Here is an 18,188-nt window from a genome sequence, read left to right as displayed (position 1 = left end):
ATGGCTAATCGGTGTGGAGTTTATGGTGGTCAGGGCTTGAAACTCGGACAGCAGCTCTGTCACTTACCTCCAGCTCACTGTGTTGGGAAGCCCAGCAGTGTCCTAGGAACTGGCATATGGCCCTCAGAACCAAAGGGATCCCTCCAGTTTCTTATTAAACTGAAAAAACTTTAGCAGCTACTAGAAAATGAACAACCAACCAGTAAACATCAATGCTTTCAATGAGTATACTGGTTGGGGGTAACAACCTAAATCCAAACAAGTGAATGCATTTAACAGTTTGCTAATTCCATATTTAATAGAAAGAGATCATAGTATGTCCAATATTTAGGTTGTTTCACAAATAAGGTGTGCTTTTGTAATACTGGTGACTCACCTATAAGCTGCTTACTCACCCCTAGTTTCCTCCTAATAATCTGTTAATGCACGCAAAGCTGAATTTTTTAATGCTTCCTGGTTAGGTTTTGGGACTCCCCAGTCACTGCAGGGGACAGAGAGTAAAGGGAAGCAGCATTGGTTTGAGCATGTGGCAACATTGTGATATTTTGCAATGAGCCCAAACAGAGCTAACTTCCTGCCATGGCAGAGCTAACGAAGCATCGCTTGCTCCTCAAGTGAGATTGTGAAGCTCCTTCTGCCACAAAACCTCCTACACACTAACCTGTAAAGCGGGGGAACAGTGCTCACCTGAGCACACGAAGGCAGCTAAATCCACATGTTTTGGTCCATCTGGCCTACTTCCCATCTCTTTCTATGGTGATCCTGACCACAGAGCTTCCTCAGTGAGGCCAGGCCCAGCATCTGACAGATACCACAGAAGAACAAGAAGGAAGGTCTGGGGCTAAGGAAGAGCTTTAAACCTTCCAACTTCATCTGTTTGTGTTGGATTCCTTAAAGTTCTGATCGCTTGACTTCCCAGCAAAGAGTAGAGTCACAGGAATAAACAGCAACAAACCTGAGTCCCAAGAAGTAAGAAAAATGCAAACATAAATATGTTATTGGAACTAGTTCTCTCAATCTTCTCATGTCAGCCAAGCGTCCCTGAGAGACTACTGGTTGTCAGGCAATGTCTGGATTAGACAGATCAGCAGGTGGGCCTGGGGAGGACATGAACCCACCTGGGCAGAGGGACCCTAGGTGGCACTGTCTATCCTCAGAAATGCTGGGCATTCTTTGAGCTTGGCCTTAGAGAAGCTCTATTCCAGGGGCTGCAAAAACAAAAGTCCACCCTGAATGATATGGTGATTTGAGGGTGATAGGCTCTGAACTGGTTCAGATGGCTTTATTCCATAGCTGTGAAATGGATAAATGCAATAAAAAAGTGTTTCAGGTCAAAATTTTAAGAAACTTGAAAGGAAGAGTAAAGAGGGAAAGAATTAACTACAAAACAAATTATAGGGAGATTTTCCTAACTGATGTAAGACAATCAAAACTGATATAGTCTCTTAACGCATAGGGCTTAACTTGCACTTAAAGAGGTAGATGGAAAATAATTAGAATATTTGAGGGCAAAGCTTTGTCAATGTAACATAGAAACTCTTTTAGGGGAGTGAGAAGTGATGGCATTGCATAATATTTGTATTGCTATTTGGCATTAAAATAAAGGACATGCAGAGGAACTTCCGCCAAGATGGAGGTGTAGGTGGAAGCACTGCACCCTCTCACACAACCAAGTTTAAAAACAACAAAGTTTTAGCAATAAAAACGTAGCCAAACCACAGACAATTGAACTACACGGAAGTCTGACAACAATAAACCCTTCAGCCAAACCATTAAGAGGGGCAGAGCCAGCAGCAGACCAGGGTCAGGCTGGAAAGATCCACCAGACCGAACTGGGTGAGCAACCCAGGTGTGCCAGCAGCCGTGGCCAGATACCAAGTGTGGAGAAGCAGGCGGACCCACTGAGGGCATAAGACGGCAGACCCACTGAGGGTGCAAGGCGGTGGACCCACTGAGGGCTGACCATGGTCACAGATTCACGCGCAGATAAACCAGTGAAGGAGCTAGCAGTGAGACGGGCCACGCAGGCCCCAGTGGTAGGAAGCGGCAGAGGGAACTGCCATTGTCCCTCTCTGACCCTGCCCCCACATACAGCAACCTGGGTGGCCCGGCCCTGGTGAACACCTAAGGCGCCTCTCTTCACATATAACAGGCACAAACAGATAAAAACATGGCTCAAGAAGAATTCAGAGCCCCAGAGCCAATAAATCTAAGCGATGAAGAAATAGCCAGTCTTTCAGATGCACAGTTCAAAACACTGGTGATCAGGATGCTCACAGAACTGGTTGATTTTAGTCACAAATTAGAGAGACATATGAAGGCTAAACTAATTGAAATGAATGGAAATGAACAGGAAACCAATAGTGATGGAAAGGAAACTGGGACTCAAATCAAAGGAGTGAACCAGAAGGAGGAAAAAAATGACCTTTTCTGTCATTTTTTGAAGAAAAGGATGAAGAAACAAGAATTCAAAAAATGAGGAGAGGCTTAGGAACCTTCAGGACATCTTTAAACATTCCAACATCCGGATTTTAGGAGTACCAGAAGGGGAAGAGGAACAGTCACGAGTGGAAACCTTATTTTAACAAATAATAAAGGAGAACTTCCCCAATCTGGCAAAGGCAATAGAATTCCAGGAAATCCAGGAAGCTCAGAGAGTCCCAAAGAAGTTGGACCCAAGAAGAAATACACCAAGGCACATCATCATTACATTAGCCAAGATTAAAATGAAGGAGAGAATCTTAGAAGCAGCAAGAGATAAGGGGATTGTCACCTACAAAGAAATTCCCACCAGACTGTCAGTGGATTTCTCAAAAGAGACCTTACAGGCTAGAAGGGGCTAGAAAGAAGTATTCCAAGTCATGAAAACCAAAGACCTACAACCAAGATTGATCTATCCGGCAAAGCTTTCATTTAGAATGGAAGGGCAGATAAAGTGCTTCTCAGATAAGATCAAATTCAAGGAGTTTATCATCACCAAGCCCTTATTATATGAAATGTTAAAGGGACTTACCTAAGAAAAAGAAGATAAAAAAGATGAACAGTGAAAGGACAGCAAACTCACAGTTATTAAGAACCACACCTAAAGCAAAAGCAAACTAAGAGGACAGCTAGATCAGAAGCAGAACCATAGAAATGAAGATCACATGGAGGGTTAGCAACAGGGGAGTGGGATAAGGAGAAGGGGGGAGAAGGTACAGAAAATAAGTAGCATAGATGGTAGGTAGAAAATAGATAGGGGGCAGGGCAAGAATAGTATGGGAAATATAGAATCTAAAGAACATGAGGCACGTGGTCATAAACTAAAGGGGAAGGAATGGTGGGGGAGGGGTTTGCAGGGTGGAGGGGAATAAAGGGGGGAAATAGAACAACTGTAATGGCATAATTAATAAAATATATTTTTAAAAAGCCCACTAAAAAATAAAATAAAATAAAATAAAGGACATGCAAATGAACAAAGGAAGATTTCACAAAACTGTAGGAAATCTTTTCTGATCCCTATCAGAGATGAATGTAACCATGCATAAACATGACAACTGGCCTGGACAGCGAGTCGGAGAAAGAGATGAACTACCAAGCACTTAGTATCAGCTCACATTTACTGAGCACTGACTGTGTTCCAAGCACTGTTCTGAGAAGTTCCCATGCACCTCTACACTCCTAGCAACCTGTGAGACATCTGTAAAGTGGGGATGAGAGGGACAACTGTCATCCCCATCCCCAGATGGGGAAATTAAGGTCAGAATAGCAAAGTAAATAATGAACCAGGGCACCAGCACAGCCTGACTTTAGAGTCTGTGTTCTTAACCTATGCTCTATTGCTTCTCTAAGACAGAGGAGAAAGACAAATAGAAATATTCAGCCCATGCAAAACAACCAAACAAAAGGCAAAGGCAAGGCTGTGACTCAGGTACTAACAAGGCATAGCATTATCATCACCTGAACTTTTCATAATAATTTGGAGAGCCACCAAAAACCTATAGAATCTGCATTTCCATTTCATCCCACAAGTAAACTTCAAATGTCACTCAATTCAATACCCTGGATCAATTTAGCAGAGCCAGGCAGGATTCTATCCATTGCCTTTAATCACTTCAGAATTCACAGTATTTAAATGTCAGAGATAATGAGAAGAGAAAGCTGTGGGCTATAAAAGTAATGATCCTTTTTTTCATTCCTCCTGTCTTTAAAATAAGAAATATAGAAGCACCAAATAGCCCACCTCTCCAAGCTCCTGAGACCCTCCTGGGGTAGCATGAAATTCAAAACCAGAGGCAAGTAAACACATTCTCAACATTCAAATGATGCACAGAATTCACATGGGATCGGGGCAGCCTTAGTGGAGAAGTTCATCTGATACACCTGCTTTTACTACACAGGCTCTAGAGTCCCAGTGCCTTACCAGGGAGATGCATTTCTCCAGAGCTGGCCTAAAGCAGCAACAAAAAGTAACACAAACAAGGCTTCTGAAGGACAGTCATAAGTCTGCTGGCTAAGAGGCTAAAACCCAGCAGACTGTGTCACTTGGTGCCCCAGGGGTACGTTCCTGTGGATGAGAAGCTTTCCCAGAACAAAATAAATTTGATTCTGTCCCTGGGCACTTTTTCTTTGACATGGTTGCTGTACTCAACTTCCTCATGAGGACAAACATCTGAAGATGTGGCCTGAGATTAAGACTTTTTTTTGCTTAAGTATTGTTTCTTTTTAGCAAACCACCAATGAACCCCAGGGACTCAGAATGTCCTTTAAGCAAAGGGAGACATCTAGTGGCCAAGATTCACAATGTGGGAGAAGCCAACTGTTGACTAAATCACTCACCCTACCTGCCAAATCCCCCAGTGGTCTAAACCAGGTAACTGCCCAGACCCTGAGCTACTTTGTCTATTTATTTGGTAAGGATTCAACTTTCAATATAATTCATTCATTCATTCATTCACTCATTTCCTCAACAAACATTCTCATTAAATGTCTATTAGGTACAAGACTGCTAGGTCTGGAGACATCAAAAATCTATAAATACTATCTTCAAGGATCTTATAGTTTAATAGAAAGACTAGGCCACCAACAGTCAGTTAAAATACATTGTGATAAGAGCTGACCACATTATCATATAGCAGCCCATAGCAAAGGCATATAAATGAATCTTTGAGATTGAGAGGAAGAAATGTCCAAACCACAGGTCTCAAACAGGCACCCTGTGAGTCCCATCTGGCATGCAGATGTGTTTTTCTTGGCCCACGCAGTGTTTTCAAAACTCTGAATTAGTTCCTGACATTTAAACATCAGGGGATTTCACATGAAAATCCAGATTTCGGCTTCCTTTGAAAAATGGAAGGATCTGACAAGAGTTTCCATATTCTTGCCCAAAGTTTACTTATTTCAATAAATTTGGGGTAGATTTCACAGGAACAGGGTACAAAACTCAAAATTACAAAAATATATTTATTCAAAACTTAGAAGAACTAACAGTCAAGATGGCGGTATAGGCAGACAGATATATAGCACAACCACACTAAAATATAGAATAACCATCACTCAGAACCATCAGAAATAGACTTGAATGAATTTCACAACTATGAAATTAAAGAAACTACATCCATCTAGACTGGTAGGAGGGACACAAATGCAAACAGGTTGGTGCCTCACCCATGTGTGATGGATAAAAATTCATGAGGGATATCTCAGGAGTGTGGAGTCCCAGCCCATCACCAGGCCCCCCAGCCCAGACTTCCAGTGCCAGGAAGATAAGTTCCTACAAATTCTGACTACAAAAATGAGTAGAGTTTGAGTTGGTGAAGAAACTGCTGGAGCCCCACGAAGTTCCCCTTAAAGAACCTACACGCAGACTCACCTACTCAGACTCACTTCCTCTGAGCTCCAGCACCAGGGTAGCAGCTTGAAAGGCACTCGTGACATAAAGAAAGGAACTGAAGTATCTGCCATCAAGGCGAGCAAAGGCCATTGTCCCTTTTCTAAACCCTTCATCCAAAGAGCCAGCAAGCTACTACCATATTTGAGACTCCACCAACCTGGCTAACACTGTTTGACTCACCTCGAAGTTCACCAGAGATTCCATCCGACCCAATTTATGGGCCCACCCAACCTGATTTTCCACATGAATGGCTGGTGTTGGCTCATGCTACACAACTTCCCGAATCCTATCAAACAAGTGCTGGCCTCAGTGAACCCTGGACTCAGCACTAGCAGCAGCCAGCCTAGATACACAGCTTGGCTTTGCTGGAAATCTCCAAGCCCAGCACATGTAGCAACCATCTCAGATTGCTCTATAGCTCAGGCAGGGTGGCCCTAGGGCAAACACAAGTGGGGGCTGACCTGGGCCTGCACCACCTGGGAAACCCCAGGGCCAGTGCACCCAATAGACAGCTACAGACCATGTCAGTGTACCACCACCCTTTTCATGCACAACTGATCCTCCATGGAGGGCAGAGGTTGGTGGTCAGTGGTCACAGACAATCCTTATAGCTGACTGGCCAGAATAAATCCCTCCCATTGGTCTGCCAACAGAAACTAAGGCTCAACTATAACAGGAGGGTATACTCAGCCCACACAAAGGGTGCACCTTGAGTACCCAGCTTGGGTGACAGGGGAGGCTGTGCTACTGGACCCTACAGGACACTTACTACATTAGGCCATGCTACCAAGACATGGAGTCAAACCAGCTCTACCTGATACATAGAAACAAACAAAGGGAGGCTGCCAAAATGAAGAGATAAAGAAACATGGCCCAAATGAAAGAACAGATCAAAACTCCAGAAAAGAGATAAACAAAATGGAGATAAGCAATCTATCAGATGCAGAGTTCAAAACACTGGTTATAAGGATGCTCAAGGAACTCAGTGAGGACTTCAACAGCATAAAAAATATCCAATCAGAAACAAAGGATAGACTAATTGAAATAAAGAACAATTTATAGGGAAACAACAAGAGAGTGGATGAAGAATTGAATCAATGATATGGAACATAAGGAACTGAAAACAACCAACAGAAAAAATAAGAAGAAAAAAATCCCAAAAATACAAGGATAGGATAAACAGCCTCTAGGACAACTTCAAGAGGACCAACATTTGCACTATTGGGGTGCCAGAAGGAGAAGAGAAAGAGCAAGAAATTGAAAATCTATTTGAAAAAATAATGAAAGGAAACTTCCCTAATTTGGCAAAGAAAATAGACATGCAAGTCCAGAAAGCACAGAGAGTCCCAGACAAGATGGATGCAAAGAGGCCCACTTCAAGACACATCATAATTCAAATGCAAAAGGTTAAAGATAAAGAGAGAATATTAAAAGCAGCAAGAGAAGAGAAGTTAGTTACCTACAGGGGAGCTCCCATAAGACCACCAGCTGATTTCTAAAAAGAAACTTTGCAGGCTAGAGGGGACTGGCAAAAAATATTCAAAGTGTTGAAAAGCAGGAACCTACAACCGAGATTGTTCTACCCAGCAAAGCTATTATTTAGAATCAAAGGGCACATAAAGAGCTTTCTCAGACAAGACAAAACTAAAGGAGTTCATCATCACTAAACCATTATTATACAAAAGGTCAAAGGAACTTAAATTTAAGAAAATTAAGGAGATCAAAACTATTAACATTAAAATGACAATAAATACATGACTATCAACAAACTAAGCAAACAAGTAGAATGGAAACAGAATCATAGATATGGAGAACATTGGGATGGTGACCAGTTGGGAGGGGGACATGGGGGAATGGGTAAAGAGGCGAGGGGATTAAAAAGTACAAATAGGACCTCTGGCCAAGATGGAGGTGTAGGTAGACACACTGCCTCCTTGCACAACCAAAATAAGGACAACAACAATTTAGAAACAAAAAAACAACCAGTACTGACAGAAAATTGAACTGTATGGAAGTCTGACAACCAAGGAATTAAAGTAGACACATTCATTCAGACCAATAGAAGGGGCAGAGTCAGGGAGCCAGGGTGAAGAGGGCTTGAGGCAGGGTGGCTGGTGGACCCCAGGTGTGCAAGGCAGCAGTGGGCAGACCCAGTGAGGCAGCGGATTGTGGAGGGGGACAGTGTACAAGGTGCCTGGTGGACTAGGCGGTCCCACATTTGTGCACAGATAAACCAGGTGAAACTGGGGAGCAAGATGGACCACGCAACCCAGGGTCCCAGCTCGAGGAAATAAAGCCTCCAAACACCACTGAAAAGAGACCTTACAGGCAAGAAGGGGCTGGAAAGAAGTATTCCAAGTCATGAAAGGGAAGGACCTACATCCAAGATTGCTCTATCCAGCAAAACTTTCATTTAGAATGGAAGGGCAGATAAATAACTTCTCAGACAAGGTCAAGTTCATCATCACCAAGCCCTTATTATATGAAATGTTAAAGGGACTTATCTAGGAAAAATAATATAAAAAACATGTACAGTAAAATGACAGAAAACTCACAATTATCAACAACCACACCTAAAACAAAAGCAAACTAAGCAAACAACTAGAACAGGAACAGAACCACAGAAATGGAGATCACATGGAGGGTTATCAACAGGGGAGTGGGAGAAGCAGAGAGGGGGAAATGGTACAGAGAATAAGTAGTATAGATGGTAGGTAGAAAATAGACAGGGGGAAGGTCAGAATAGTATGGGAAATATAGAAGCCAAGAACTTATAAGTATGACACATGGAGATGAACTAAGGCAAGGAATGTGGTTGGGAGAGGGCATGCAGGGTGGAAGGGAGTGAAGGGGGGAAAATTGGACAACTGTAATAGTATAATCAATAAAATATATATATTTTTAAAGTGCAAATAGTCAGTTAGAGAACAGCCATGGAGATGTAAAGTACAGTATAGGAAATGGAATAGCCGAACAACTTATACACATGAATCATGAACAGGAACAATGGTGGGGGAGTGCCTGAGGGAGTGGGTGATACTGGGTGGATGGGGGGCAAAGCGGAAAAAAATCAAGACAACTGTAATAGCATAATCAATAAAATGTAATTTTTTAAAAAAGAAAGAAAACTTAGTCTCCTCCTACTCTTGTTCCACAGCCAACAAATCATCATCTGCAAAGGCATTCACTGTTACCAGTTAAAAATTGTATAAATATGTATCCCTCCCTCACCAATATTAATTTCATCTGAATTATAAATTTAAAAATAAAATATAAAACTATAAAGATATGAGAAAACAACAAGGAAGTTGTTGCTGTTGCATTCCATAAATAATTTGTTAATTTAATAACAAAGTCTTTCTAAAGTAAGACCATAACCCAGACATTATAAAAAGAAAGAAATTGGTCAGAATTGCAACAAAAATAATTGACTACATAAAAATCAGGAAAAATTCTTCGTGGTAAAAAAATGCAATCAATATCCAAATACAAATAATTACCTGGAAAAATATTTTCCATTTATGTCATTCATGATTATTTTCCTAAATATGAAAATTGAATTTGCACATCAATAAGAAAAAGACACTATTTTTGGAATAACTTTCTAGGCTTTGGTGCCATGTCAGCCAACAGAAACTTCTTAGATACCTTTACTGTCCCTGTAAATGCTCCCCTTGATCAGAAATGCAGTACGGCCAGTCAGCCAGTTCCCAAACACCAAGCCAGTCCTGGCTCTGTGCTTATTTCCTTGTTCCTTCTCGCCCCAAATATGGTCAGCTATGCGGCCCCAGCCATATCAGATAGTTTGTTATTTTTCTCTTCCTTGTTCTTTATTCTTTAGCGTATAAAAGGGACTTGTCTTTTGCCCTATTTTGCAGTTCTCCAAATAGAGACTGTGTGTCATGAAGTATTAAATAAAGCTTACCTTCACAACCAAAGGGACATATGGACAAAGGATATGAATAAACAACAACAAAAAAGGATAAAATTCTTCTAGCATCTATATAAAGCAAGAAAACATCTAGTATAACTTGAAAAATGAAGAATACAAATGGATAAAATATTATTTTTCACCTTTCAAGTGGAGAATTGTCAAAGGGGTTAATAATATTGTTGCAGGTAGGAGGAAGTACTCTCACATACAGCTAGTCAGTCTCTATCAAATTTTAAAATGTGCATATCCTTTGACCTAGCAATTCTATTTTCTAAATATATAACCAACAGATATACTCATTCATGTACAAAATGTCATCTATACAAATATATCCGATGCAGAATTATTAGCAATATGTGAAGACTGGAGGCCATGTAAAAGTCCATCAATAGGTGTGTGAGTTGTAGCTGTCTAAAATTATGCATGTTATATGTGCAGAACATAAACTTTTTTGTTTTAAGCAATTGAAATTCTGAAATTTTGGCTACCTGTACCTTAGCTTAAGCTGACTCGTGCAGAGATTGATACCAAGAGCAGACAAATCTTCTGTAAGGGAAATATGAAAACATGTGGCATTTGCTTCTGGTCAGGCCAATGGGCAGCAAGAACCCTGTTAGAGGACACTAGAATGGAGGCAACCTCTGCAATGCAGTGAGACATTTGGAGAACTCGGGTAATAGATAATACGTTGAACGAGTGGTAGCTTTAGACAAAGAAACTAAAATTCATTTTAGTATTAGTGGCCCTCTTGACAGCACAATTATCTTAAAAACATAGTTGACTTTTTACCTATTTTATTCTAGTTAACTCTATGGGCTGAAAGTTATATTCCCAGTTCTTTTCCAGGCAGGTCCCTGGCTTTGGTAGGACAGCCATGCCTCCGGTCTCTTTGCAGTGAGCAGTTTTGTCTAACTTGTCATGAGGCTTAGTTGTAATTGACCTTAATTACTCAAAGGCCATCTCAGTTTTATAATTTACCAGTTGTAGACAGGGGTTACTTATATCTTCTGTCTGGCAGATCCTGGAATTTTTGTTCTTTATTTTTCCCTTTTTACTCCTGAGAACCAGCCATCTTTTTCTTGCTATACAGAGTCTAAACTAGCCAATGGCAACAAAAGCATGCTAATAAAGGTTGTTGGGGTTTTTTTTCCAGTTTTCTACCTAACTGTTCCAACACTGATTGATTGAATAATTAATTTTTTCCTCACTGGTTTGAAATGTCATCTTTATTAAATATTAAATTCCCATGTTTAGTTGGGTCTGTTTACAGATGGTGTTCTTTCCATTTATCTGTGTCTATTCAAGAACCAGCTCGACACTATTTGCTGTAGCAACAGAATACATTTTCACTTACAATATAATAATTATCCCTCATCATTCTTCCTTTTAAGAACTTTCCTTTCTGCTCTTCTTGTCTGTGTCTGGGCCCTGCGTGACCCATGCGCTGTGACCGAGAAGCCCCAGTGGCAAGCTCAGGAGGACCGAGTGGGAGACACTGCACCTGCGGTGGATGAGACCCCTGACATCAAGCTCTTCTGGAAGTGAAACACAGATGAAGTGCTAATCAATGACATTTCCTTGTAAGAGATGACATTGTGGTGAAAGAGAAATATGCTAACTACCAGCCCATAGCACCCAGGGTGCTACACAGCCAAGCACTTCAACAAAGCGCTGTGCCGCTTTGCGGAGCTCCTCACCAACTCCTTGATGATGCACGGCCACAGCAATGGCAGGAAACACTCATCTGTGGACCTCATCAAGCATGCCCTCGAGATCATCCATCTGTTCACCGGAGAGAACCCCTGCAGGTCCCGGTGAATGCCATGGTCGGCAGTGGCCCTGGGAGGAATCCACCCATATTTGGGAGAGCCAGAACAATGAGGCAACAGGATGTACAGGCATCTCCTCTGCACCATGCGAATATAGCAATCTGGTTGCTGGGCACGGGTGACTGGGGAGGCTGCCTTCTGGAGTATCAGTACTGTGGCCCAGTGCCTAGCAGATGAGCTCATCAATGTGGCCAAGGGCTCCTCCAACGGCTGCACGATCAAGAAGAAAGACGAGCTGCAGCATGTGACCAAGTCCAACCACTGAGATCCCAATAAACCTGTTTACCATTCGAGATGGAACCACACACACACACACACACAAAGAACTTTTCTTTCTATTTTTGTTCATTAGTATTTTCATATAAACTGTAAAATCAGCTTGTCTGGTTCTTCCTTCCCAGCCTTACACACCAAAAATGTATTGTTATATATTTTTTTGAGATTGTGTTAAATGTATCAATAAATTTGGGGATAAAATATTAAGGAATAATCTTAACTAATGTACAAGATCACTATGAGTAATCTTTCCAAAGCTACTAAAGAACACAGAAGAGGGTTCCCAGTTACTCTCAGGAGCTGTGAGGCATCACTGCAAAGATCACACGTATCGTTTACACATAAAATTGAACCAGGTGCTGAGAAACATTTTCACTTAGGTTGATGTTCCTTTATTATAAGTTTACCATGAATTTGCAAAGAGGAGCTTCTAGGACAAATGGGAAAGGATATCCCTTTAAAAAGGAATAAATTTCTTTCATAAAGAAAGGGAGCGGGATGGGGACAGGGAGAGGAGGAGAGAGATAAATAAAATACCCTCATTCTAGCACTAACTTTTCTGCTCTGGCTACTCACCATTGTTTCTGACCCTTCTGTGTAGCTTTGAGGTATAGTGTGTATTTATAAGCAGCTTCCATTTTCCTGCCCATAGATGAAATTTAAACAGGGTCAGATCACACTCAATTATCACTCTATCTTTGTTATGCCCTTTCTTTTCCTTTCTCTTCCACCTCTTCCTAGCCAAGGCAGTCCTTCTGCCTTGCAAGGACACACTGAGGGCAGGGTACTAAAAATGATGAGGAATGAGATCCTTTCCTTAAAAATATACAAAGCCTGTGCAGAAAGTATCCAGCCATGTGCTATGAAAAAGAGACACTTATTGAAGAAGATACAAGATACGGGAAACATTGTAAATAGGACAGTGACGCCTCAGTCCCCTTTAAAGAAGGCACCTTGGGACTTCACACAGTTCTCCCAATCACCATCAGGTGCCCCATCATATTTACTCAAATCTCATCAACAGTCTGAAATCTCTTCCCTTTCAACGGTGAGTTTAGTTTTGGGGGAAGCCAGAAGTTGCATGGTGCCAAATCTGGGCTGTAGAGGGACTGAGTCACCTGGTTGATTTAATATTTCACAAAAAAGTCATGTGCAAGTGGGTGTATCGTCATGGTGAAGCTGCCAATCGCCAGTTGCTCATAGCTGTGGCCTTTTGAATTACCCAAATAGCCAAATAGTTTTCATGGAAGAATATTCAAGCTTAACACAAAATTGGATGCAGATTCATTGCTCTACTTACACAGTCATTTTGAATGCAAGGTCCACACAGTACACATGCTCACTCAACAGTATCTACCGCTCCCCACCCCGACTAGTACAGTGAAGTCATCATTGTTCACACATGTGCATTCCAGTCCACTCTCCTTCACTGCCAGGTTACCTAACTGACATGCAAAGTGTTCTCGTTATATTAACAATGACTGGACTTTTTCTGGACAGACCTCGTATGTTCAGTGTATGAGTAAGCATTGCTACTGATAATTGATAAAGAAGGACAAACAATAAAATGAGTAACACCAAAAAATATATATTTTTCAAGAAACATCCAGTATAGAATTGTGACTAATGAACTTAGAGGCCAACTTCTGTAAGGTATAATATTACCCATGCGTTATTAATACATATACTTAGGATTCTGATCAAGCAAAATTTCTAAAGATATGTGTGTGTACTTAGTTTATAGATTTTTAATCACATGGCATAGCCTTCTGCTTATGTAGCCAAGAACTTCCAGACTAACAATATGGCATGCTGGCATGGATGCTGAGCAACTAGAACATTCCTACATTGTTGGTGGAGATGTAAAATGGTACAGCCACTGTAGAGAGCAGTTTGACAATTTCTTATAAAATTAAACACCATGTGACCGAGCAACTGTACTTCTAGATATTCTCCCAGAGGAGATAAAAATAATATATCCACACATAGAGGTATATGCAATATTCATAGCAGATTTATTCATAATAGCCCAAATCTGGAAAGAACCCAAATGCCCATCAGCAGGAAAAACAAATTGAGATATAGCCATACAGTGGACTACTACTCTGGAGGTAGTAGTAGTAGTAGCACTATTTCTAGTACTACTAAGAGTAGTAGTACTACTATTCTTATCGAGATGCCTGAGCCTGTAAGGACATTATGCTCTATGGAAGAACAATGTTGTACAAATGCAATGTATGAAGTTCCTTGGATTTAATCTGTACTCTTCCTACAGGTTCTCTATTGCTCACTGCTTTGGGTTATAGTGCCTCAGTGCTGTTTTAGCAGATGATAACCTCAATTCTATTCCACAAGTACATTCTAGCACTAAGTTAAGTACTGTCAGAGGCCCAACAAGGTACCAGATGTAAGGAGCTGACATTTTTTTCATGGGAAACAGCAATAATAGAATTGTTTGAATGAGAACAATATTAAATATTACAACAAACATTTTTAATGCCTAGTACCTGCTTACATTCAATAAAACCACATAAGAAGAATAACCGTACTACCACAAAGACATAATTAAAAGCTTAAGGTGTGTCGCACTTGCTGGTCCTTTCTCACTTTCATAATTGGCACAAAGGGACACGTAATGGGACAGCCAGTGTGTCCTGTGATGTCAAATGCCAGAGATTAGGGTTCTACGTTTGGTATTCCTGGTTATCTTACTTAATAAACCATCACATTGCTATCACATATTAAATATTTAACCCTTTGCTGAACTTACTTTTTCTTCACCATGTACCAGCATCTCGTGTAAATTATTCTAATCTCTCTTTAAAAACTTTCTTTAATTTGACTTAGCTTTAATTTTCAGACCTCAGAGCAGACTCTTATGTATGATAGTATCAAACTTAGTACTTTTTTCACATATTCTGTAAGCCTTTATTCATAAATTTGATCAAGCACATTCATTTTGCAAGCTAGATACCTAATTTGTAATTTGCCATACATAAAACCTTTTCATAAAAACTTTTAAATAAAAATCTACTTCAATGTAGTGGATTTCAAGGGAGGTGTAAATTTTAACTTTTTAAATCTGTATTTTTTTCTTTAAGTTCTCTCGCAGAACAGCAACTTATAGTCAGGGTTGGAGTAAGATACTTAAATGTGGGAAAGCAAATTAAGTGGCCCATCAAATGTCTGAGCATACCAATATGCTTAATCCACAAAGTGTATTAGCCAGGGTTCTTCAGAGAAATAAGATCAATAAGATACATGCACATATGTATAGAGATAGAGTCTACAGCCATATCACCCTGCACGTGCTCAATCTCATCTGTATAGAGCTAGAGATTTACTATGAGGAATTGGCTTATGTGGTTATGGAGACTGAGATGTCCTAAGACCCTCAACTGGCAAACTAAAGACCCAGGGGAGCCAATGTGTAAGTTTCAGGCTGAAGGCCTAAGAACCAGGAGAGCTGATATTTTAGTCTGCATCTGAAGGTCAGGAAACACCAGTGTCCCTGAGCACTCAATTGCACAGAGCACTCAATTGCACAGCTTTTTTGTTCTGTTTTTGGCCTTTAACTGATTGGATGAGGGCCACTCACATTAGGGAGGGCAATCGGCTTTATTCAGTTTATGAATTCAAATGTTAGTCTCATCCAAAACACCCCACAGACACACACAGAATAATGTCTAACCAAATATCTGGGTACTGGGTGGCCCAATAAACTTTACACCTAAATTACCCATGACACCAAGCTGACTAGCCATAGAGTGTCCAGCCCACAGTTGTCTAATCTATGGTTCTAGATTTTTTTTCATGCTGCTCTTCAGGACTCCACATCATTCTCGCCACTGTCTTTAGAAATCATAAAACTGTACTATTTTTGAAACCCATCTATTTAATCAACCACAGAGAAAAATCAATGAGGTGTTAGGCATTACAGAGAGGCTACCAGTGAATCAAAAGCCTGACATTCTTTCTCAATAGTGTGAAAAATTTCTAGAACTTCACCTAGATCATCTTGGCTACCCAAATCCCACAGATAACTCCTAGTCCTTGGTGGATGTCAGGCAGTTGGCCATACAACACATGAAGAGCCCCATACTAAGTCCAACAGCCCCCAACAACCCTAACTAGCTAAAACAATGTCTGGACCCTCAGACTCACACAACCAACATCATGGCTGTGTTTACATGACCTAACGCCCCATGAGGTCTCCAAGGGCAGCAGCTGTTGAGTGAACACTTAGGATGGGGACTACACTGAGAGTCACTTACATAAGTTCTTCTAGTCATTAGGGCACTTTCAGGTGTTGGCTTGCATACTAACTACAAGATAGAAAATCCAAAAAAAAGAAAAGGAGATTTTTGCTAACGGTAGACTATTTTGGGTGGTCTTTGGAAAGGGGTGTTATGATTCACAAAACAAGTTTCTATACTAAGAAACAAGGAGAACTGCCCTTCAGAGAAAATGTGAAGATCCGCCTTTCACTATGGGAAAAGGCTGCCAGTGAATTTTCTTCAGGCATAACAATACCTGTGCAATTTTGCCACCAACTCATTGAAATTCAACCTGCTGACACAGCTTTTCCATTCCACTGTCCCACAGCAAATACGCCACAAATTTTTTCCACTCACTCATCAGCTTTGCTACCTACTCCTTCCTAGGAGACACAAATAGCCTTGAATGAAAATACATGAGACAGTTCCAATCATTTATTTCACCTCTTAACTTGACATTTATGAATATATAGTATTGCCAGGAACTTTGCATGCATTTTCTCAATTAATTTTCACAAGAACTACCTATGGAGTAATTGATGAGGTTTTCCCTCCCCCAATTTTGTATGTGATGAAGCTAAGGCTTTGAAAGTTAGTCAGCTCACCCAGGGTCACGTAATTAGTGAAAAAACTGACTCTGGAAATCAGGTCTGTTAATCTATCTTTAAATTATGCCTTATTACCTCTCTAACCTTTAGAAATCTAAATTTCACATTTAGAAATCAGCTTAAGTATATGGTTTAAAGCAAACTTTATAAGAAGTCTTGGGACTTTTCAAAGAATAAGTCCCCCACCACCACCACCTGCCCAATGTGTAAAAGTTTTTGGACCTACTGGTTAAAAGAAATGTCATCTCAAAGGTTTAATTTGCATTTCAGAATATAAATTTAAATTATCGCTTTAGAATATTAAAAGGACTTCAACTATTTGAAATGGACACAATGGAAGCCTTAAAGTCTAGCTTCTTTGTGAGTTTGTTCAAAGTGATAAGGCTAAAAATAAATTTTTCATTTTTCATTTTTTTCCAGCTTTGTTGAAATATAATTGACATATAACACTGTGAGTTTAAGGTGTAGAGTGTGATGATTTGTTATACATATATAGTGAAATGATTCCCACAAAATAATTTGATTTAATTAACTGAACTTGAGGTCCAATGGAGTAGACTAGGAAACTGGAGAGAGTTTCTTCTATTACTGATGGACTTAACTGAGCTAGGTACTAGCAATTCCCATCCTCAAGGAACATACAGATTAGTATAGGAGACAATAAACAATAGTAAAACTTTCTCAACTAGAATAACAAGAATTTGGGTCTAAGAGGACTAGTGATAAGCAGACTTTTTTAGGTCATTCATTAGCTCCCAAATGACTTAACCCCACATCATATAAAACAGAATTTGGGAGGTCCCATTTATAGTATTACAGAAAATTTTTGTCTAATATTAATGTAATGGCTAAGTGTTAGATCAGCAGATGCACAAGGAATATTGAGCATTTAACCCACATTTGACCACAGGAAATGTATACTAATTGCACCAACTCTGCCAGTCAAACTCTATTTACCATTTCTTCTCCAAACACCCTTTGGCTCTCCTGTTCCACCATGAGAAGCAGCATAGTGTAGGAATTAAGAATAAGAGCTAAAGGAACTAGTTAGGTTTGGATCCAATTCCACTTAATCAGCTGATGATACTGAAAAAGGTATTTCACTTCTCAAACCTCATCCATAAACCTAGACCAATGCATGCCTCCCTCATAGGTTTGCTGTGAATATTAAATGGGAAACTGTATGTAGAGAGCTTTCTTTAAAAAAAAAAAAAAAAGTATCTTCCTGGAATGTCCATTTCCCTCATCTCCATCTCATCAAATCCTAGGAAGATTTTAAAGCTCAAATCCAGGTCTCTGCCCCAGGGCTACTTCCTCCCTGACTGTTTCAGCTCTTCTGAGAATGACTTCCTTGAAATAATCAACACCTCACACTTCGGTGTTAGATTACAG

At 40.4% G+C, this 18,188-nt stretch overlaps 1 pseudogene; it reads left to right on the top strand.

The window, feature by feature from the left end:
- Nucleotides 1–1,630: 1,630 nt before the first annotated feature.
- Nucleotides 1,631–11,900, top strand: LOC119047209 (40S ribosomal protein S5-like; annotated as a pseudogene).
- The last annotated feature ends 6,288 nt before the right edge of the window (nucleotides 11,901–18,188 follow it).

This window comes from Artibeus jamaicensis, unplaced genomic scaffold (assembly GCF_021234435.1).
Source record: "Artibeus jamaicensis isolate MK-2021 breed Jamaican fruit bat unplaced genomic scaffold, CSHL_Jam_final contig_484, whole genome shotgun sequence".
Lineage (NCBI taxonomy): Eukaryota > Metazoa > Chordata > Mammalia > Chiroptera > Phyllostomidae > Artibeus > Artibeus jamaicensis.
This window is presented reverse-complemented; position numbering and strand designations above follow the sequence as displayed.